The sequence below is a fragment of the Siniperca chuatsi genome, linkage group LG15 (assembly GCF_020085105.1).
Source record: "Siniperca chuatsi isolate FFG_IHB_CAS linkage group LG15, ASM2008510v1, whole genome shotgun sequence".
NCBI lineage: Eukaryota > Metazoa > Chordata > Actinopteri > Centrarchiformes > Sinipercidae > Siniperca > Siniperca chuatsi.
In genome coordinates, this window is record NC_058056.1 from 7,003,279 (window position 1) to 7,027,334 (window position 24,056).

The following is a 24,056-nucleotide window of genomic DNA, read 5'->3' on the forward strand; positions in this document are numbered from 1 at the left end:
GTGAAGGAACTACTACATGACCTTGTGTTACCTGTTTTATACACAGCTACCACTCAATGGAATATGTTACCATGTTCCTTAACAAAAGCAACTAGAAAAGCTTATTTTGTTTGCTTGTTTGTTTGATGATGACCTGTATACTGTTGTCTGATGTATCGCTGAATATCACTGAATCTTGCCATTATCATAATGTAGACATTCCTAGGGATCTTGTTTTGTTTTGTTTATTCTGTTCTGGTTGTTTTATTTTGCACCATGGAGTGCCTTTCCTTTCCTCTGGTGAAAATAATGTTTTGTTCTATTTTATTTTATGGCAAGTTGTCTCATCTCTCATGATGTTATATGGCTATTCATAACTGGACTAGTGGGTTGAGAGACTGATACTAGATCTATTAATTGTTAGTATTATTATCATTGTTATTGCTGTTGTTGTGATTTTCATTTGAAGTTGGGAGGGTATTACAAGGGTATGAGGGGATCTGGGTTTTGGGTTAGAGGTATATGTGATTTAGTGTCAATGGTTCCTGTATGTTGTGTGTTAATGTTTTGTGTTTTTATGTGGACCCCAGGAAGAATAGTTGCAATGTTGGTAGCAGCTAATGGGGATCCGAATAAACGGATCCTTCTGAAAATCATAATCACTGCAGTCTCAGCTGCCCACTTACTGATACTGCATTTCTCTATCTCATTGCCCCTTCTTTTTATTTTCTTGCCTTTGTTGTCATGGCTTTGTCATGTTTGCTGTTGAGTACATATGAGGCTGTTGATTGTGTCTTGTTTACTGTCTGGTTTTGTCATAACTTGTTTTTGTGTCCTTTAACATTTTTCTCCACAACACATTTCTGTTTATTTTGATCCACTATCTGGCTGTGCAAATTGTATTTTGGCAGTTTGGTGATGAAATGTGATTTAACTAAATGAAACAGCCCTTGGCTCCAGTTCCATTTACACAGGGACACTTACAGCCTACTTAGAGCACTTTTACTGTAATTTAACTGAAGCTAAAAGCCTTGTTTGGAAACATTATTATAATGACTTCTCTAAAGCTCAAAGGCTATGCACAAGAGTCACAACAACCACAACTATGTGTCAAAATGAAATAAAAGACGATGTGGTTCATTAACCTTTTCACCAGTCTCATGAAGCCCTGTGAAATGAGCACAAAGTTTGAAATAGAACCTGTTGCTCTGTCATTAGCTTAGCTGTGATTTAAGGTTTAGGATGTATAAATCTGTGTTGTCTGGGTCAAAGTCACATGATCACTTAAACCTCATTGCTGTGTCCTCAGAAACTGCCTCTGTGGTTTAGTCTGAACCCGGTTGCTGTGTCCTGTGGAACAACAGTGGAAACTGATGCAGATCACAATAACACCAGTAACAGTGCAGCAACACAGATAAAATGATGATAACAATGATGATTCCCTTGGCCCAATGCATGCTGGTAAGCCATCAGACACGCCTACTCACAGTGTGCTATATGATGTTGAGGTTCTCTGACACACCTGTGATGGACGGCTGCAGTTTAGCTGCAGTTCAGCTGAACCTGTGCTCCTTTTGACACAGCAATCAGGTTCAGTCTAGCACACAGCTGTGTTTTAAACCCCTAAAGTTCCGGTTCAGCTGGACCTGTTCTAAACCGCAGCTAAACTAGTCAGATACTAAGTGACAGAGCAACAGCCCCAGTGTTTCTCCACCGGCAACTGCACTTTGATAGCAATTTGAACTGGACAACTAAAACTAGTTGAAACTACCTATGCACTCTAGCTGTGATCTATATGCAGAACTGTAGCTTTTACACAGTACATAGCACTTTGTAAAATCTCTAATATTCTCTTCAGGAATATTTGAACTAATTGAAATAATAAGACGTTTTAGGCCTCTGAATGTTGCTTTAAGTGGATTTGAAAAGAGGATCTAAACACAGATCAATGACACAGTGGGCAATAGAGGCACAGCAGCCATGTCTCCTACCGTCTGCATCGATAACAAACAGAGGAAAGCAAAGAAAAGGAAGGACAGGGAGAGGGAGGGAGAGACTTCCACTCCACCTACAGAGTTCAACAGCTACAAGACAGCTGCCAAGGATCCTTTTCTGCTTGAGGACAAAAACCCTGCCTGATGTCCAACTACTAAAGACACATTAATGGATTCACTTTGACTGGAGTCAATGGAAATCAGAATCAGCAACAGATAGCAAGAAAACTCTTTACAGTCTATTTTCCTGAAGAGGTTTATCACTCAGTCGAATATGCCTGGGTCACTTGGGATAGTCCAGTTAATAAGTAATGACTTGCATACAAAAGAAACAATCTTGTCTCCTAGTAATTATGTTTATATATAACCAATTTGGTTTGCCGATAACACTTTGATGGGAAAAGTAATTGCTAACGTAATTGGATTACTTTCCCTGGCAATGTTTTATTGAGGTTTACGCAACAAAAGCACTTCAGTTAAGGTCAGGGAAATATTGTTATTCAGTTCAATATTAATAAAGCAAACATGCGGTGTCATATTTGGTGTAATAGCAATGCTTTATGGTCATTTCTGTATTTTGTCACCAAACGTGCTAGCCCAGTTTGTGGTGAAGAGAAGGTTCCCACTTCAATACTTAACTACATATTGTGTTTTGATGATGTCACAAGAAAAGAAAAACAATTAAATAAAGGAAAAAAATGGTTAATTTTGCAAACATGATTATTATTTTTACACATGCAGCAGTGAGTGTCCAAACAATGAGGAAGTAAAAGAAACCTCAACACACAAGGGTTCATTTAAAAAACTTGTCGTTAAAACCCCCAAATTCCCAGAGACAATACCAAAGACATGTACTCAGTGTCCTCAATGATAGCTATAGTCCTGATTCAGACATATAGGAACTAATTATTACATACTGATATCTAACACAGTGGTTCCCAACCTGGGGGTCGGAGCCCCATAAGGGGTCACAAGATAAATCTGGTGGGTCTTGATGTGAACAAGATAGGAAATCAGAATGAACATAGAACTGTTTATTTAGAGTTTAGTGTTTGCAATTTCTTTGTGAATTACTGGATTATTTTACCTTTTCGGGTCTAAAAAGGAGTCAAATCAAACAGAACTTAAAACACTTTTTGGTTAAACTGTTCACAACTGGTAGTCACGATGGGTCACATGTAGGCATTGGTTTGTTTCAAGGGGTCACAAGCCAAAAAGGTTGATGGGAAAAGTATTCAGATCAGTTACTTAAATAAAAGTAGCAACACTACGCTATAAAATTACTCCATTACAAGTAAAAGTCCTGTATTAAAAATCAAACTCAAGAAAAAGTATATAAGTATTAGCAACAAAATGTATTCAAAGTATCAAAAATAAAAGTACTCATTATGGACAATGGCCCCTATCAGAATCATAATATTATATACTGTTGGGCAGTTCAATCTGTAAGAGTGCATCACATCTTATAAACTAATGTAAAAGTCTGAAAAGTAACTACTGTAGTAACTATAGCTCTTAAATAAAATTGTACTTAAGTACAGTACTTGAGTAAATGTACTTAGTTACCTGCCACCACTTGGAAACATTGATCTAACAGTCTGTTCTTAAGTAACTTCATGACCTACATAGTCCTGCTGTTAACTACTTGTTAACTATTCATTAATTATCAGTTAGTTCTTTAATCGTTCGCCACTCAGGAGTTGTGTCCCTTACTGTGTCAGTGTTCCAACACGGAAGTGAGTTCTCCTGTTGGTTGAAGGTCAACCAGCAGTTTTGGGACTGAACAAGAAAGCTTCTATAGATTCATTTTTTATTTTTTTTATTTTTATGGAACTGACAAATAATATAAGAAACTAAAGTTGCCCACAATCCTGATAGGTTCATTTGTTGCTGTGAACGCTAAACACCGCTAAGCACACACTAATCCGTGGTCGGTCCTTAATCTCCTGCAGACAACACGGTACTCGCTGCGGACCGTGCCAAAGTGGCTCTTTACGCATAATCTTCGCTACACTCTCGCTCCTGTGTCTGTTTGCGTAAAGGCAGAGCAGTTCGAGCGGACCTGCCTGCCTCTGCCCCCTCTGCCTCTCCTCCCGGTGGGCTCTGTGATACTTCATGGTGTTTGTGCCATCTAGGGTTATCCGCCGCTCCATTGCAGTATTTCTAGCGCAGAGGCTTCGCACCGAGGGTCGCACCTCTCCGTCTCCTCGCTCTTGGAAAAACAAAAAAACTCCTGAATTATTGAAAACAAACAAAAACCTTTTTTTTTTTTTGGATGTACTATTTTCACCTTTTTTTAAAAAAAAAAAAAACAACAACAACTTTCGACTTGGATGGGCGTTTAGGAACCAAAGAGAAGCAAACAATCACAAGGACATATTGTGATTTCACTGACAAGTAACTATACAGCACCGCGGGGAGGAAACAGAAAAACGCCTGTGCCATGTAGCAACACTTTGGAAATACACAGACGAGCCCACACACCAGCGAGCGGGTTATTTTTACTTGAAGGGGGGAAACTGAAAAATATGCTGTGAAGCTCTTCGTCGCAGCTTGGCTCCAGGCAAAAGCGCAGGTTTCCAGAGCATCTGCTGGTGGAAAAAAAAAAAAAAATCTGTCAAGGAGAGAAGTGCGAGACAAGAAGCGATATGCGGCGGGCTATGCAGCTGGTTTTGCAGTTCGTCTCCTGGAATTAGTGGATGCATGGGGAAGGGAGCGGCTGTAGCCTCGAACCAGGGAAACAGAATATACTGTGTAGAGCCTGCGGTGACACACAATGGATACTTGTCCGTCTCTAAAGGTAAGACATCACCTTAAATTGTCCGCTGCATGCTGGAGTTTTAACTGCCATGCACTCCTCACAGATTATAGCCTATTAGCAGTTAGTAGTTTATTATGTTGCTTTTGCATCTATACCTGGTGGGTCTTTTGGTTACAATTCACAATTCAACTAGGTTGCCTGCAAAATTCTAACCGATTTAGATTTAAATGCAAAATATTGTTCCCGAGGTTACCACTAACGTTTCACAAGCTTTGGATTTGTGTTGCCTGAAATGAAAGCCAGTGTGTTAATGGGCTGAAGGGTGGCTCACACTCTCGGACATTTACAGGTATCCACAGAAAGTAACCTGATCGTGGAAACCTGTTCAGTGCAGTGGAGGTACGTGCGATTGATGTTTTCATTTATTTTCCTTTTGTAATGTTACATATGTGGGGAAGGTTGCACCGTTGCACAGAAATAGAAAAAAAAACAAAAAAAACAAAACCAAACAAAAGCTGAGAGGTTGGATAGTTGTGCCCGACGCATACTAATCCTGGGTGTGTATAAACGTGCGCGTTTTGTGTGTCTGCCAATGTGTGTGTTGTCTTGTGTGTGTGAGAGAGAGAGAGAGAGAGAGAGAGAGAGAGAGGGGGGGAGGGAGATGTTAGCCTGCGCTTTTCAAAATGTTCCCTTGTGATTACAGTAGGCTAAGACGTTTATTAAACTCCCTTTAAGTTGCACGAATGGACTGCTGTGTGTGTGTGTGTGTGTGTGTGTGTGTGTGTGTGTGTGTGTGTGTGTGTGTGTGCGCGTGCGTGCGCGCGTGTCTGGGAGGATTATATCCCCTATGTGCTGATTATCTTATTAAACTAGCAGTCACTTCACGTCTTGAGAAAAAAAAAAAAATCTGGGTTGTGTGTACGTGTGCGTGGTTAAGGGATAGGTGGCCGCAATGAGGCACCATGGTAGTGTAACGCCACCACCCACTGTAATCACCACCCTCTTGTGGATTACAAGTGGTAGCATGGCATTTGCTGATCTCAATGAGAAACCCGAGTGTGGTAGAAGGTGCGCTCGGTCAGTGACGGCGGTTCAGCACCATGGACAGCGCAGAGACGCCTCACACTGCAGGGGGAGGGGACGTTTTGACTCCCACAACGGGGCATTTATGGCCATTTGAATGGCTCGCATTCTCCTGAACATCACACTGTAAAGGATTTGTTTTTAAGAAGACAGAGTGTGGAGGTTTTTCCTAAACAAGGAGCAAGTTATACTGAAGAGATTCAACAGTGTTTTCTTCATGAAAACAGAATTATTCTGACTCAAAAGGACTCGCTGACAAGTGCACTCTATATCCAGGCCTTACTGTTTATTGCCCACTGTGATTTATTTCATACGATCACCGTGTCCAAGTCTACAATGAAAGTCTGTGGACATACCAAAGATCGCTAATCAAAAAGAAGAATAAAGAGCCTTAATCTTAATTTTGTATTATTTACAGTATCAGTTCAGTGCACAATTTCAACACAACAAGAAATGTGAAAAGGGCCTATTTCTCTATAACATTTATGTGCAATAACTGATTTTTTTCGCGCCTTGGGGGCAGCAGAAACAAGTTGTGAACACAACACTGACATATCATGACCTTTTAAGCTGATATGGCGAACTTGTTAACAGTTGCATTTACACATCCAGCAGTTACAGAGCAACATTACCTTTCATTTGGAGTCGTGTTTGTGTCCACCCTGATGAAATGTAAATCCAATATTCTCTCTCTTTTAGCTCTGTTTTTGGTCTATACCAACTCCTGAGGGAAATCTGTGGCTCTTTAACTGCTAAATGCTCCGCTATGTTCACCAGCTAGTCTCTAATTTCCCTCTGAAAACAGGCCGAGAGGAGCTGCTGAGCTCAGGTAATAATTCTCTGTAGGTTTTTCATCGTTTTCACATTGTCATTTGATACATTGTTATTGTAAAATGTTAAATGTAAAATTATAGCAGCTTTAAACATTAATGATATTTAATAGTTTAACACTCAAAAACTCAGCTAATCTGCGCCATCAGGACTGTGTGGGTGTGGTTTGTTCAGATTAAACTGAGAGTGAGCAAACAACCCACTAAGTGTCATCAGAGTCTGCATCAAATGTTGTTAAATTCTGATTGGTGCACAGGAGTACAATGACATCACATTTTTCTAACCAACCCCTTCAAACCAGTGAGAAGAGCGCAGGCGAAAACACATCACATCAAGTCCAGTTTACTGGGGTAAAACAGCCTGTGAAAGAAGATGATTGATTTTATGTCATGTAAAGAACATTTCATGGAAAAACTGAGCATCAAATCAAAATTCAAATATGAAACGACGAGCTTTGGATAATTTCACAGACTTAATGCCTTAATGCCAAAACCACAGGCAAACATCTCTCTACACAAAACGTCTCTATAACGTCCCTTAACAGCAGCTCCATGGAAGGGTAAGGTCTCAGCTGCCACTGTTTATGACCTGTGTGCAGCTCTCAAGGATGGTCGTGCTCATATTACAATGACAGACAACCATTCACTCTCACAGTCACACCTACAGGCAATCTATGCACTGGTACACCGTTATTACAAATAATTACACTGAAAATTGGGAAGAATTACGCTGTAATCAAAAGCGCTACCATGTTTTCTGTGGCTCTGGAGCTTTATAAAGTTAGTGAAATTAACCCTGGTGATGTCATGAGGAATATGATGATGTCATCAGGGTTATCTCTCAAAGACTGCAGATTTTTAGCAGAAAGCCATTTATTTATTATTTATGTGTGCTCCATACCATGTGATCATGGTCTTGAGTCACATAAAATAAATGAAGGCATGAACGAAAGAATGAAATTCAATTCCCTTCTGTGATCATCATCACCTGATAATAAAAAACTAAAAAACATCGCAAAAATGATCTGTTTTTGGCTCTATACATAACTCACAAAGATTTAAATTCAACTAAATTCCAGTTTTATTACCTCTTGGCTGTTGGCTACATAGCAGCCCAATCAAGTAGTCCCATTAGATTCCCCTATTGTTTCCATTTTAGCTTGTGGCTTGCTAAATGTAGCTTATTGTCTTTTTAAACTAGATAATCGTGCTATTCTAGCCATAGAACAACACGAGCAGGAACTGTTTGATTCATTTTTATTCCATTTGTATTCATTAGTATTCAGGTCTTTATTTTCTCATTGCTAACAGTCACAACAGAACTGTCACTAGTGCTCATCTGATATGTTAATATCACTAGCAGTTATTGTCTGCCAATGCTTGATGCCGGAATGATGCTGGAGGGTTAATGCCTTCTGTTGAGAGTGCTCTGTGAAATTGATAGGCCTGCTTTGACAGATGAGATAACCTGCAATCGCAGGCAAACGCAATTTATGGGTACGGCAGATGGATGCTGAGGATGCACTCAGAAGTAGGCCAGTTTTACCTTGGGGAGAAGCTTGACATGCACAGAAGGCTCCCAGAGAATGTTAGAAAGTTGTTTTTTTGCAATGGAAATTATGAGAGAGAGGCTGGAGGAATGGAAATGGGAGGACTACTTTATTAAACTCCACGCACAGTGAAATAATAGAGAGGGGATCAGTTCCTGCTCACTTCTGGTTCACATGGAATAGCTTGGATGGAAGGCAATTGAAGTTCAAAAATTAATTGGAAAATAACTTTGGATTTAGCTTTAAACCCTCTGTGGTGTCTCTGCACAACTCTCATCTCCAAGTCTGCTGTGTGGAGAAAACCAGAGCTTGGTTCCTTTCCAGAAAACTCTCCCTTATGGCTTCATTCACTCACTTTTACCAGCAGAACAAGCTGGGTGCACAGAAAATCCAAAAGAGAAGCTAGGAAGATCTAATACGCAGGCGATCAGATGCGTTTGATCTGTTGTAAAAGCATGCGTTTTACAGTAAAGCACTTCTTGGGAATGGAGTGCAGTGGCAGGACATTTACATGTGCTTATTCACCTCAAATTTCCATGCATGAGAGGGAGACAGTTCCCTAATGAATTTAATCATCATTCCTTTTATCACTGAGTTGGTCCTTTGTTTACATTCATGCCTGTTGACCACAGCTCAGCTGCTGTAGCACAGCATATGTGCAGAGTGAGGCTGACACTTCATGCAGCGTTTAGAGAAATCAGCTGCTTGGGTGGAGCCCCTACATTTGTAGCAATGGACTTAATGTTAAGGATGGTTTTGTTATATACTTGAGAGTTGTGTAGAGAGCTCCTTAATCTCCCTTTTTTCCCTTTGTAACTCTACCCTTAAAAAAAATTCCTCAGCTCCCACCCATGTCACAGATATCCTCAAATATTGTAACATTATTAAGCATGTGGGATTTGAAGGTGACAGAAGAGGTTGCCACATATACTTAAGATAAACATACGGGGCATAAGATATTATCTGACATTCCCAGTATGACAAGGAGAGACTGGAGAATCTCCAGTTAAGAAAACCTACAGAAATGAACATACTATCTTTGGCATGTTTTAGCCCACTAAGCCTTCCATTTTCCAAAGAATACAATTTCATACTTTTAAAGGCAGCCATTGTTTTTATCACACATTTTATCAATATACTATGAAATTCAACTTGCAGACTTGTAACTTGTTTGAGATAGGTGATGCATCACTAGTTTTGAAAAGAAATCCAGGCGGTGCATTCATGTGCTGGTGGGAAATTCTGATATCTGAGAGTTGCGTACAAAAGAGCAATGCACTGATGAGCTATGTATTCTGAAACTGATTAAAGTGTGGGACCTGGAGCTTCCCACCAGCTGGAATTGAGTAATCCTGAAGCCTTTTCAAACCACGGTATATATGAATATATACAGTGGTTGAAGGAGTACTTAGATATTTTATTTAAAGGTCCAGTGCGTAGGATTTAGTGGCATTCAGCAATGAAGCTGCAGTTTGCAACCATTTGAATACCGCTCGCATCACCCTCCCCTTCCAAGCGTGTAGGAGAAACTACGGTAAAAACGCAAAAGGTTCTTTCTAGAGCCAGTGTTTTGTTTGTCTGTTCTGGGCTACTGTAGAAACATGGCGGTGCAACATGGCGGCCTCCGTGGAAGGGGACCCGCTCCCTCTGTAGATAAAAATGGCTTATTCTAAGGTAATGAAAACACAACGATTCTTATTTTCAGGTGCTTATACACTAATGAAAACATATTTAGTAATATTATATTCCATTTCTGCCAATAGCTCCTCCTAAATGTTACACACTGGACCTTTAAGTAAAAGTACCAGCACCACAGTGTAGAAATACTACAAGTAAAGGTGCTTCATTATAATTTTACTTGAGTAAATATACAAAAGTATTAGCATCAAAGTATACTTAAAGTACCAAAAGTTTATGTAACTTTTCATTGTATTAGCACTCTGTGAAACTTTGACATAGTGCTAGTGTCTTCCGGGTGACACAGTGAGTGGCTTAATTCTACAGAATTACCCTTTAAGCAGTGTTCGAATTACACTGTGGCTTTCGGGGAGCCCTATTTTTCGGGGGTGGGGGGTGGGCTGCACATACATGCAAAAATATACTATCAATACATTTTGATTCAACTAAAGAATATTTAGCCAAGGACAAAAAAGAAACAGAAACATTATTCACTGTTGCCGAGTTCCCCATAAATGCCCCGTATTTCGAACCCTGCCTTTAAGACTATTTCCCTTCTCCATGTCACCTTGGAAGTAGGTGACGTTGTTCCAGAAATAATCACTCTGCAACAGTGTGTGGTAAAAAGCTGCAAAGATGGTACCCTACGTTGATGATAAACCATGTTATTGCAAAAACTCAGCTTGCAATCACCTTAATTGTCAATCTTATGAGTTTACACTTAAAATGTTCTTCTGCTTGTTCCATGCATACATCCATTTACCGAATCGAAAATCAAGAAGCACATATGCTCTCATAATTAAGAAGTAACTCTCTATAGTAACGGAGGACTTCATATTCATGAGAGTGAGCCCCCAAAAGTAAATGACAGAATAGTGAATGAGAATATACTTTCTTAGGTCCCTTGCCTTTGGGTAGCAGCTTGACTTCCTTTTGGCTGGTGTTAGTTCACCTGCCTGTGCTGTATCCTGGTGGCCCCGCTGCCCCAGCTGTGCTGTGATGTGGCGTTTCCTGGTAGTCACAGCAGGAAGCACTTGACTCCAGAGTATATCAAAGTGAGCCGCAGACTCTGAGGGCAGGGCCATTGCGGAGCTTTGGAGAGAACCTCGGGGAGTTTACATAGGCGACGGCTATCTTCCTTTGTGAAACACTAGTCGGAACATTAAGATGTTACTGATGACTGACCAATATGTCTGTGGGGACACAGTAATACAGCAGCAGCTACGGATGTGAAACTTCAGAACACTTCAAGTCAGTGGGAAGACATTTTCTGGTGCAATAATTATGGAACCAGTATGGGCGACAGTGTGTCTGAGCCATGAATCAAACTAAGCACTTCAAATACATTAGAAAAAATTGTACCATGAGTCAGATTACAAAGGCTAAGTTCTTATTTTCCCCCTTTATGTTTCACGTTCTTTCCTTTGTTTGATTTCCAGATTCAAAAGGCCTGTGAGCACTGAGAGCTGACATTCTAATTTTGCTGTCATCCCTTTCTCCTCTCCCACATGAATTCTCTGATGTTGTTGTTGTTGTTGCACTTTTGAATACAGTGGCCCGCGTCATTTAATGGCGGGTTCATTCATCATAGTCAGCAGTTCCAGCCCACTCAAGCTACTGTATTTCAACAAACCTTTACATTTTAAAAGCCTCCGAGTTTAGGCTTTTGCTGCTCACAGAGCGTTCAGTACAGCTGATAGACTGAGAGCCCAGAGCACTCATGTGATGTTCAGTGTCTCGCACGGGACAAAAATATACTTTGTGGGGGGATATGACAAGCACATGTGAGGGATATAACAAATGTTTTGTGACTAAGACTATTTTATTTACAAAGATGGTACAATTTGTGTCAATTTTTTATCGAAATTGGAAATAAGATTAATTGTTTTTCTGAAACTGATAAAGTGTTGTAAAATAAATGCAAAAGATAGTAGAGTTTCAGTTTCCATCCTGTCCCGCAGTGCATTGCACGCCGTGTCTCCAAATCCCACACCATAGTTGACTGTGACATGGCTTTCTGTCAACAAACTTGTGGTGTAATGTACCCCAACCTGTTACAGTAATTTACAGCTCACAGGCTCCATGGCTCACAACCACTGAGGAGAGAGGTGACATGTCATCGTGTCAGGGTCTGGCAACATGCTAACTAGCAGTGATTAGCCCTGATACAGGACAACATTTTCTATAGTAAAAGTTGTGGTTGTGTTGGTGGTTTTCTCAAAGATGTTCCTCCTTCTCCTTGCTTGTTTTCAGTGATAACATACCTGACTTTTAAATAACTTCACAGCTTGACAAAACACTTCCAACTGAAGGTCCACTTACTAGCATTCTGTTATGGAAATGGATCTGGTGACATACAAGATTAGTATCTGATTTCATCCACTTTTAGGATTTCTGTTTGTGCTTTGTTGCAACTGTAAACACACGCCAAACAGTGATGTGAGAAGACAGTGAAAAGTTAAACCACTGGATTTTTATCTGTAAGTTCATTCTTGACCTTGTAAGTATAAATTTGACAAAATCCAAATTTCACAGAGATTTCACCTGTATCACACAGATTTTATCAGCTGCCACACCTGTTCAGGCTGGTGTTATTTTAGTCTTGTGTTGAATAAAACTGCCCAGTAACCATCAATTTGGTCATTTGCAGGTCAAAAGGTGTCTAGGCACGTGAAAACTGGGCTACATTTGGTTGAAAAGTAAAAGTGTTTTGGACCTTTAGGTTGCGTATTACTGTTGTTTCAACAGCATTAGAATGACCATATTTTAATGTGAAGCAGGTTATAACTACATGTTGAAATATAGTCAACCTAGACATTTAAAATAAAATCCCCTTTCAACTTAATTTAGCCTAGTTTAAAGAAAGAGTATATATATATAAATGATTACACCTTGCAATCTAGATATGTTTTAATCTGAAAGCACCAAATGAATGCTTACTATGCAGCATGCCCTTCTGTTTGAGTCAACACAAATAGACATCATTTATATGTCCACTGCTGCACAGACACAGAGCCATCTGGATGACATTGAACTGTCTATATGTGTCTTTGGGTTGCAAGAAACTGGGGTGGCCATTAATAGACATGGGCAGATCACATATGTGTAACCTATGTGTGGGAAACACTTGATATAGTTCCATTACTTTACACACTGCCATCATTTATGCACACAAACACACATTTGCAGACTTACGCATCCACATTTACAGTATTTTAATGTCATGCATTAATGTGACTTCATTACAGTACAACACAGTTGGCGGGTAATCTTCATTTTCCAAACATATACTCAAATGCTCCCACATAACCACCCTGCACTTTTTCCCACTGTGTTGTGAAAAAAAAAAAACACAGCCATTTCTGAAGTTATCACTGACAGCATGACAGCAGCTCTGTTAGGATGGCTCCTTTTACTCGCTGATGTGCGGTGGGCCCCAAGGTTAGCAACAAAAACTGTTTAGCTCCAGAGATCTAAAATGGAGAGCTCGTTGTGCCGCTGCGGAGTGATAACATTCAGGCTCTGCTGGGGATGTCGCCACTGTGAAGAAGCTGTAATTTAGAGAGGGGCTAGGAAAGCTTATCTTCCTAAGCCCCTGAGCAAATTAAAGCAATAGTGGAGAAAGAAAACGCACAAGACTGAAGCAATGAGTCACTGTTGATGGCAAACAGGAGTAAAAAACACTGTCTGGATGGAGGTTCTGTGGTAAAAAAAAAAAAAAGAGAGCAGTCCAATAAGTCAATAGCCACTACACACAGGTGACTGTCTTTTTTCTGCTGCAAGAAATTAGATATTCTGCTTGTCTTGCTATGACAAAGCTTTTAGGCTCACTGGATGCTGAAAACCCTTAATGTGCAGGAAAAGCAACATTATTTTTTTTATGTTAGCCTCCTGCCTTGGTTTGTATTTCTCCTTTTCAAATCCACCTTAAACTCCATTTGACAGATGCTACACTCTGTTCTCCTTGGGTTAGGGTTAAGGTATGGATTTCAGTGGTTCTTTTGACTGGAATTCTCTGGAGATATTAACATATGTTGGTGCAGAATCGCTAGCGCCATCAACAAGTAAAAGTCACATGGGTACAATTTTAAGTGCTCATTATAATCGGCTCTCAAGATTTCAGTTTCCGAGTCATCCATGCTCTGTTATAAATTGCAGTCATTAGGCAGAAAATGTCCCAATTCTGCTTTAAAGTTGAAGTTCCCTCTCAGCAGCGTCTTTGATAAATTGATAGCAGGTCTTTTAATCTCACTGTGCTCCTTTGGGGTCCTCCCCGATGATTGCTCTGTTGATGGGTTCTTTGCAAAGTGCTGTCCTTGTCTCACAGCACTGAGTTTACATCTCTTTGTCGGCACGAGCCTACAGAATGCACACAGTGTTCCCTCTGCGCTACTTTTGAACATTAACCTTTTCTTTTGCTTGTTTATTGGACATTCAGTTGAGAGAAATTTCAAAGGATTAGACTGTGAAATGTTTTTCACTGTTTTTCACATGCAGTTAGATTTTTTGATTGTAGTTGGAGGTTAAGTTTACACTACTGTCTTTGTCCTCGACAAGGTTTACATTGGAACCAACATACAACTTGAATTAGTATGACTGCATCAGTAGCATCAGTAGGGTACAACACGTTATACTGTCTATACTTCTCATATGTCTGTATGAGACATAATCCCCATATTATTCCAGAGTTGTTGTAAGACTTTTAGCCACACTAGTAGTGGGGCTCCATGGCAACGTTGGTCAGTCGGTCCACCAGTTTGGTCCAGAGTGAAAAATTAGATGGATTAAGTGGTATTAAGTGGTATTACGGTCTACCAGGGTATTTAGAAATCCCGAAGGTATGATTTTAAATTCCGTCAAAAACACAGACGCTCCTCTTTCAGGTGGATCGATCAAACTGGCTCTTAGGTCGTTTATTTTTGTGTGCTCAGTTCAGATTTGAGTGGGTGTGTTTGCTCAAAACGTGCTCTGTGCTTTGTCTCGCAGCATTAGTGGCTCTTCACATTGCCGCTTTTAATAATCGGCACGGTCTTCCCTGTGGAAAGAATGACCATGTATAAGTCTGTCCATTCTGGATTAAAAGCTCTCTTTTCGCTGTCTGCTTTTCTCTTTTTAGAGCACACCATGTGAAATAACTTTTCTCCGACTCGCTTATTTGTCCGACTGTCCGTCTCTCCGATACCCACTTTGTGCCCAAATCTACCACTTTATGGTGGTCGCTGCACTTGCACTATTAAAATAGTACCCATAGTCTTGCATTACATTATCTGATGGGTTTCTGGTCAGCTGTGTGATGGGGTGTGGCTGTTGGGCAGCAGGAAGGTTATTGCAACAAAACACAGAATAGTAGGGAAAGAAAGAAGAGCTCATTTGGGTGGACATCAAGGTTGCCCTTTTCCTCTTTTAAAATAACCCAGCTAGCATACTGGTTTCTCACTGATAACCTAATCAAGGAATTACCATAGCATCTTCTCTCCAGAGCACTCAGTGTAAGTGTATACGTTAATCAGATTACCACAATTAAAAAGCAAAAAGTCCTTGCTGTGCTGAGCCTTTGGTTTGTGGATTATGTGAATTATTGTTTTGCTTTGGTAAATTATGTTTCATTTAGTCCTATTTCTGAGCTGATATGATACAGAGATGTGTTGACAAAAGTCTATGATTATATAGACGCCAGTCAGATATTAGTCCATATTGTTCCTATAGTGTGAATACAGTCATTATGTTGGCATCCTTCCCTTTAACTGTAACTAAGATGTGTTGCACTGCGTGGCTTGTGTTCCACATGATTACATGAAGTGGTGTAATTGTGCTGTAATTAGTTATAATAAGCTGCTGGCAAGCATATCCTGGGATGCAGGGAAAACTACCAAAAATAGAAAAATTAGATGAGAGCTAAAAAGGGGTAGCGTTGTGTTCCTCTGATGATCATTTTGTGCAACTGCAAATTCCAACACAAAACAGCAGGTTTCACTGACACCGTAGAGAAAAAAATGAACCCGCAGCAAAAATCATTGAGTGCTGGAGCTGAATGTGTGATAGCGAATGCCCACTGTATCCCTGCTAATCCCATCTGATGAACGGTTGTGATCTGTCTCAGCCAGTATGCACACTATGCAGTGATGGCTGTGAATTGTTATTGTGAATTGAGATGTTGAGTTTTGCTCCAAACAGACGATCCATGCCAGAAGAAAAAAAAAAAAACAACTATATCTTAGTATTATGTTTTTCCTTTTGCTGGTGAAGCAAACACAGAAAAAAAGCCACACAGCCTCAAGCGTTGAGCCCATATAATCCCACAGCAGGCTATCCTTTAGATGTCAACAGTGGCAACAAAGCTGCAATTTGTTGCTTGTATGAAGTGGATCAGGCGCGTACTGGCCATTGGGAAGTTCTGGAATTTTCCCGGTGGGCCAGTCTTGTGAGGGCTGGCCTTTTTTTCCCCAGCCCTGGTATTATATAGCCTATATACAGATATTCAAAAGATCATTTTAGCTGCAGCGACACGGCTGGTGCAATCCGTAATAGCAGGTAGCAGTTGCCATCACAACTGAAAATGGAAGTATCTAGCACTCGGGCAGTTAGTATCAAGCACTGTTAAAAGTGTGTAGCGCTCGTTGCTGAAACACGGATAGGAAGAGAAAACCCGCAGCCGGCGGTGCAGAGAAGGTGCGCCAAAAAAAGAAAAAAGGCTTTGCTGGCTGACGCCACAAAGTGTGCTAAGATAACAGATGTACTTAAGCCGTCTGCAGGTGACGATGAGGACAGTGAGCAGCAGGGAGCAGGTGCTTTGTCACGCTTACATGCTATGTGCTGCGAACTAGCTAAATGAACTAACTAAAGAACCAGATTGTTTTTTGTTAACCTTGGGGTTTCAATGCTAGAGTACCTGCTGCAGGTTTGACCATTTCCAAGGATTAACTAGTCAGACTCAGTGCACAAACGTATAGAGAAGTTTAAATTTCTCTGAAGGGTTTAAGAAATGGTCATCGACTTTGACTGTAAATGGGTAAAATAAACTAAAATGTAAATTCTTCTAGACTACTCATCAATTCTTTTTCGCATTTTGCCTATAAAGCATATACTGTAGTATTTGATAGCCAGCCCAGCAATAAAAAGGATTTATTAAATATTTACTCACAAACATGGAGAGGAAAACCTTGGGCAATTAGTTTCATCGTCTTACATATTAGCCTAACACAAACAATTAAAGATTTGTTGGTCGACAAACGTGTCAGTTTGAGTCATGGGCCTAAAACTGAGACCAGCACCGGCCTGTACCTGTGTCCCAGACCCAACAGAACCTGACTGCCAAATTTAGTGCTACCAAGCCCGACCCAACACCTGAAGCTATATTTTTGCATTATTTCATTCATTGCTAAACGTTAGTTTGCCAGGCTAAAGCGATGCATTGCTTACATTTCTTTGCTATTTTCCTCTGGGAATTGTGTGACTGCTTGTTACATGCATGGACATGGAAACACATGGACTCAGATGACTGGCACAGTCAGTGAGAGAGAGAGAGAGAGAGAGAGAGAGAGAAGTTCTTATTTAATCATATTTGAAAGTAACCAAACCCAAGCCTGACCCGAACCCGTAGCACAACTCTAAGACATGTTAAAAGAGTAGTCCACTTCCACTGTCGAACAAAGGATCAAAATCTATGCAGTATAACACACGTTTTACTAAAGCACACGCGCGCTTTAGCGCAGGCAGCGCAGAGCTAAAGAGTGAGTGCGTCTCACTAAAGCGTGCGTGCACTTCAGTTAACCGTGAGGGGTGACTTACTTAAAGAGCACGTGGGACTTACTAAAGCGTGCGTGTGATTAATAAAACGCTCACAGCAGAGTCATTTAACACTGAATCCACTGTTTTGAGTGTGTAAATTACATGTATAGTCACTTTCTTACACTGTCTATTGCTCCTGGAACTTTTTATAGTGTGCATTGCAACAGAAGTTATTTTGCTTTTCCAGAGAAAACCCACCAATTCTGTTCACTTGACACAAAAACATCTGACAAAAATCTATGATGTACCCTGAGATACTCCGCCCCAAAAACTACCAGGTGACATCATGTTCACATTTATTTTATTTGTGAAGGGGGCATTATTAATGTAAAATAGGGTGTTCTTTAATGAGCAACAGTGAGTGGTACAGGAGAGTGCTTTTGGCCTGGGTTTTGCCTCTCTGGCTACATACAGTCTGCCCTGCTTGCTGGGTCAGTCACCACTCCTTCTAAAAGCAAACCTATACCTTGGTCAAAGTGTTGAGTCATCGTTTCAGTTTCGACTTCGAAATGTAATCACCTTTTTAAAACTCAAAATGAAATTGAGTTGAGCTGACAAAAACAATGTTATAATACCTCGCACACCCATTATTGCTCTGTAAGCTAACAGTAGCTTGCCAGTGCTAGGGTTAACTCATCCACCTCCATCGGTCATGTGACCATTATCTTGCACGTGTACGTTAGTACAGTAAATGAAGACAGGCTCTACATAGTGACTGGAAGAGGCCCCTGCTGGTTTTCTTTCCTTTGTCTCTCTTGTTCCTGTCTCCCTCTCTAATTTCCCCCTAAGGAATAAATTAATTACTGAGCTGCTCAGGGATGTCAAAAAATTGTACTTTATTAATGTAGCCAATAATTTTGAGTAATTTCCAAGGATTTTCTTTTCTTTTTTTTTTATTGGAGTTCCCACTTTTAATGTATATATGTATGTTTATGTACTTCAGTTATTTACCAGCCAGTTGAGAAACCAGTAGAGAGCTGCTTAGATAAAGATGCTGTGTTGAAATTATGGACCCCTTCTTTGCTTTGCTGCCTTGCTCCTGAGCCTGAGGATTTGGGTTGGAAATGGTAGTAATACAGAGGGAAACTATGAGATTTTTGTGACTCATATAAGCTAGTTATTGATTATAGAATGATTGTACACTAGGGACAGTGATTCAGCTGTTACACGCACCTGAGCAGTAAGGTATTTGTGTGTGGTTTGTGTGGGTGGGGCATCTATCCTACTGCTCATTGAATAACTTCCCATGATCAATTTGATAGGATTTTTTAAACAGCCTTGAGCACCTTATAGTATTGAGCTCTTCTACATGAAATAACCCTATGAACATACCAGTAGATAATCAGTGAACAATGCCCTGCTGGACTCGAGCTGAGCTCTGCTTTGTCCGCATGATTCAGCCTCACTGAAAGGCAAATTATCCCAGAAACTTCTCCATTCTTCTGCTTGAGTAAATTGCTTCTCCTCTCACTAGCGACAATAGCTGTCTCATTGACAGAGACTCAGCATACTGGCAAAACAAACAAAAAAAAAAAAAGTGTCACTCAATGTTCCTCCTTCATCCATCATGCAGCTCATTTTAGGAGAATGCATGCACGGTGCTGCATGTGGCGCGGCCCTGTGGCGTCAACTACTCCTCGCAAACGAGGCACCCACCAATCTTAGTGAAGCGCAGCCTGTGTAGTCAGTCTTTCATCTACCAGTTATGCTGAAGAGCCCCCATGCATCAGTCATCACAGTGTGCACAAAGTTGTCTCAGACGCAGGGCCACTGATAAGAGAAAAGCAAAAAAGGGATACTGGGTGATCAATTAAAGTTCCTCTCCAGCAGCATTTCGTTTACATTTTGAAATTGGCAAGAAAATACGAGTTATACTGAGAAAGGTGGAATTTTTGTCACCTGAAGTAGGCACGGCCGTACTTTATCAACAGCTGTGTCCCTGATTAATAGAAGTACTCAGAAGAGGAACTCCAATGAATTTAGTCATAAAGTCAGTTTATTAGTCATGGTTAGTAGGCTACTACTCAGCCAGTGTATAATGTTTTTGTGTCTCTGGAGGAGCTTTTTCAAGTCTGAGAAAATACCCCTAAGTCTGTTGTAGTCAGAAGTGTTTGCTGATGTGCTCAGTGATGTCACAGTGTACTGACACACCCTGGAGTACACTTCTACATCAGTGAAGCAAGGTGAGAAGTAAAACCACTAGATATCAGCAAAAACAAGACTTTTCAGCTGCTGTTAAGTTACTCTTTAAGAGGCGGTTTAAGATACCAACTGGAGGTGTGGAGTTTGAAAGATGTAGGTGTTTACTAGGAAGGGAGGCTCAAATGAAAGATGCTAATTGGTTGCAGAATGGGAAGTGTAGGATCCAGCAATTTTGGAAATTGACCCATACTACGGACCAAAAGTCAGGATATCTTGACCTCCACTGCTTTGATTTTTTTGAATCTGTCTCTTGTGTGTACCCCAACTTTAGTGCAATACTAAATCACTGCAGTGCCCCTTTAAAGGCCCTGAAAACCCATTTTCCCTAATCAGAATTATCATAATTAGCAATGTGGTCCTACATGGATATGAACTTTGAGTGTGCTGCTTTTTCTAGGCTCCTCTCACTGGAAAAACCACTGTCAAATCAGATCAAATCGCACCCACACAGTGGTCTTAAAGGTGCTATTGATAACATTGATAACATCCAACATCCAGAACTGTAATTTTATGGGTTATTGTTGTTCGGACGATTAAGCTAACATAGCTAATATGGGCTAACGTCAGTGTCCGTTTACTATACCAGGTGATACCAATGTCACTATACTATTGGCTCACAAGCCTTGTTAGAAGCAGGAACCAAACAGGTCCCTGTGTGGTTTCTGTAGTAAAGACTCCGGGAGACACTAGTTTTCACTCATTAGGAATTTATTTACTCTATGGCAGCAAAACACGCAATGTAACATACTTAAGTATCAAAAGTACCCCTTTAGAATGTTTATCACAGAATGCTTCTTTATAGATAGATAGGATAGTGTCGTGTGGTTAAATCTGTAACCACAAATCATTTGTTTTCAGTGTAAAATTTGACTCATCAAAAAACTAGTAACTAGAGCTTTCTGAAGTAGTGGGAGAGAATTTTTACAAGAATAAAATGATTATACACTAGTAAAGTAGATTGTACTTACATAAATGGACTTACCATCTGAATCATATTTTCAGTAGCAGTTTCATGGCCTACACCACTTTTATGTTATCTTTCAGTGGGGTTATAAAGTCATTAGAAGAGCCTTTCTCAAACAGCAGTTTTTTTCTGAAGCCACAACAGACCCGTAAGGCCAAATGTTGCTCAAAGTGGCGAGAAGACTCAGGCAGCATCATGGATGACAGCAACATGGTTGAAGATTGCTAGCAATAAAGCTGTGGACGTACTTTCATGGCTGTGGCACTGACAGTCTTAGCCGGATACTGCTGCTTCATCCTCTGTGTCTCTCGCCCCTGACAAGATTGCAAAGAGAGCTGTTACTGACTAATAAACATTACAGAGTGCCAGCTCTGCCCTCACCAGGCAAACACACAGCATCTTTGTGCCCAGGCCTGAATTGATAGCTGTGGTAGTTTGGCTTCTTACAAGGCTGATGTTCAGCTATCTCAATGGCCCCCTTCTTTCAGTGACTCTCCCCCAGCGGCTGCTCTCACCCCCTTTAACGTGCTTAATACCCTGGCATTTATGAATGGTTAGAATGACCTTTTAGATTGAGTTAAAAGTGTTTCATTATGTTTATTTAGTAGCACAAAATGTTTGTTGGTGTAGAAAAAGAGATGAAAGGCAATGTAAAGGTTACAGTTGTAGTTCAAAAGTCTACTGTATGAGCTGCTGTTCAGACTCTTGAATTGATATTTTTACAGCTTTTGAAGGGGTTAGAAACACTTTATACATGAGATAAAGAATTACAACCCTAGCGCTGGATATGAGACTGTATTATCATATCAGTCTTTTTGCTTTACATAACTGTTAAGATCACAGAATCAGCCGACAGATGTTACATCACCAGGCAAGTATATTTCCTCTCAATTAGTCTGAAGTGCTTGTGTAAACATTGTCTCTGGGTGATAATTTAAAGATAGGAGAAACAGGCCTGGCTATTCTTTATGATGGCTGTGATAATGGCTGTTGGTAAAAAAAAAAAGAAAGTCGTTTTTCTTACATTCAAGTGAACAAGTCCAGCGGTGCTAGTAAAACAAAGAGAAGCCACAGATATTATCATGCTGCATCAAATGATGAGTCAGATTATGATTATAAGTCAAATGAGTTTTCACAGGGGCAGAATGTGCTCAATTACCTGCATTAATGGAACTTACTGGTGACGGTGGAAATGGAAAGGAGATGGCTTAAACTTGGCCTTTGGCTGGTGCGCAGCAAATTATCTCTTTCAAGGGTAGCGACCAAAGCATGGATCACTTTGTCCTGTTTGGATAAATGAGGAGAGGCAAAAAAAAATAAAAAATTGCATTCATGACAGTGAGTATGCAAGATTTGTTTGTGTAAGAGATAAATGCAAATATGTGGGTGGGTGCACTTCAGTGTGTGTATTACTGCATTTGTTGTGTAGCCTATATTCACATTTGTATTTTTGCGTGATTTAGATTCTCCTTTTCAGTATGGGCACTTAAGTTACGCAGACATAAGAGCTGCTTGGAAACAAAAATGATTTCAGTGAATGGGTTTAATTTCAATAAGCGGAGCCACATAACCAGTTTTTCTGAGTGCAGTAAACTATCTGGCTAACTTGAAAGTAGGGCCGAATGATTAATTGTTTTTCTGTTAAAATTGCAGCTACTTTTTCTGAGTAGCTTGTAGTGTAGCTTGCTGCTTTCAACAAAAGTGTAGTGTTGCTATAGCTTAACTAGTTGAGAGTTGAGCGAGTACTCGGCTGAAACGAGTATCCGGTACAGATAATGTACTTTTTACAAGTACGAGTATCATCAGAGTAAAATGTGTCAATATCTGTACTCCTAAATATAGCAACTTTTATAAACAAAATTGTTCTGTAAATAGTTCTCTTAGTCTTGTGATCAAAAACATTGCTCTGAAGCTCAATTCTGAGGCTGTTCTATAAATTAACTGCTTCCAATGAAGACTAGCTTAAACCTTCAACAACATGACATTGACATACCTTTGTTTACACATCCAGTAGTTACAGAGCAGCATTATCATTCATTTGGAGTACTGTTTCTGGCCACCTGATGAATGTAAATCCAATATTCACTCTCTTTTAGCTTTGTTTTTGGTCTCTACCAACTCCTGAGGGAAATAACTGGCATTTTAGCTGCTAAATGTTCCGCTATGTTCACCAGCTAGTTGATAACTGCTACTGCCTGCCATGTTCTGCTCAGCAGGTAGTGTACAGTGGGGGTTTTTAGAGGTTTTTCACTGAAAACAGCTGCCTGCTGAAGCTGAAAACGATGCTATGAGAGCGGTGAAAGTGAACCAAAGCAGTTAACTTGTAGCCCGCACAGCTAAAGGGGATTAGAGCTGAAACTCACTATAAAGCTCGATAAAGCCGAGGGGAGCTGCAGATTCTGGTGATATCTGTTGGTTCGCCATTATGAGATACCCCCTTCTTACCATTGTTTACACATTGTCGTGATACAATTTTATTGTGAAAACATTGATTATAGCCGCTTTAAGCTTAAAAATTCACACTTTCAAAGTAGCTTCTTCTGGCTGTAGCGAAATAATATCGATTCTATGAGCTGGCCAACCAATAAATAAGAAACTCTAGGCTGTTGTCTGTTGTATTCACCTAATGTCAGTTCCAGACAGGTAGTTAGCATGAAGCATGTCGAGTGTAAATAGCTGACATTTGGTTTACATTGTAGTCAGAATGTTTTTTGTTTATCATATCATTGTTTTAAGCGTATTACTGTACCTTAAAAGCTCTGAATCGAGCCCCCAAGATTGTGCGCTGAGCAGCAGTCTGTCCTGTCAGTCTGTGAAGCTAATGTTAATGTTAGCTTAAGCAGCTAAAGTCCAGAGCTGTCAACTGTATCATTAGGGGGTCATCAGTCTGATGTCAAACATTGTCAGATGTGACATAGTTCAGTTTTATTGCCATAAAATAACATGCATATACCACACTAATGTAATAGTATACCACTAATGTAATATCATGATAAGTAATAATGAGTTCAATTGGTAAATTTTTCAATAGAAAACTAGTCAAGATTACACAGAAGTTGACCTTTCTCTGACTGACCTGGGAGTTAGAGAAAATCCTGAGAGGACCCCAGATAAGAAATAACTGCATTATTTTATCTCATTCTGATTCTAGAAACGGTCAAAATATTAGAAAAAATTATTGCAATTAGATATTTCTCTCAAATAATTCAGTCCTACGTAAATGACAAT

General features: G+C 40.1%; 1 protein-coding gene across 2 annotated transcripts in view; it reads left to right on the forward strand.

Moving 5' to 3' along the window:
- Positions 1 to 3,637: 3,637 nt before the first annotated feature.
- The window catches only part of LOC122861485 (leucine-rich repeat and fibronectin type-III domain-containing protein 2), a 128,517-nt gene continuing 108,098 nt past the window's right edge, over positions 3,638 to 24,056 (forward strand). The window contains exons 1-2 of one of the 2 annotated variants that reach the window (XM_044165945.1): positions 3,638 to 4,773; positions 5,084 to 5,133. The gene's annotated coding sequence lies outside the window, so the exon portion shown is untranslated. The remainder of the gene's footprint in view (positions 4,774 to 5,083; positions 5,134 to 24,056) is intronic. The other variant, XM_044165944.1, reaches the window with a different exon arrangement.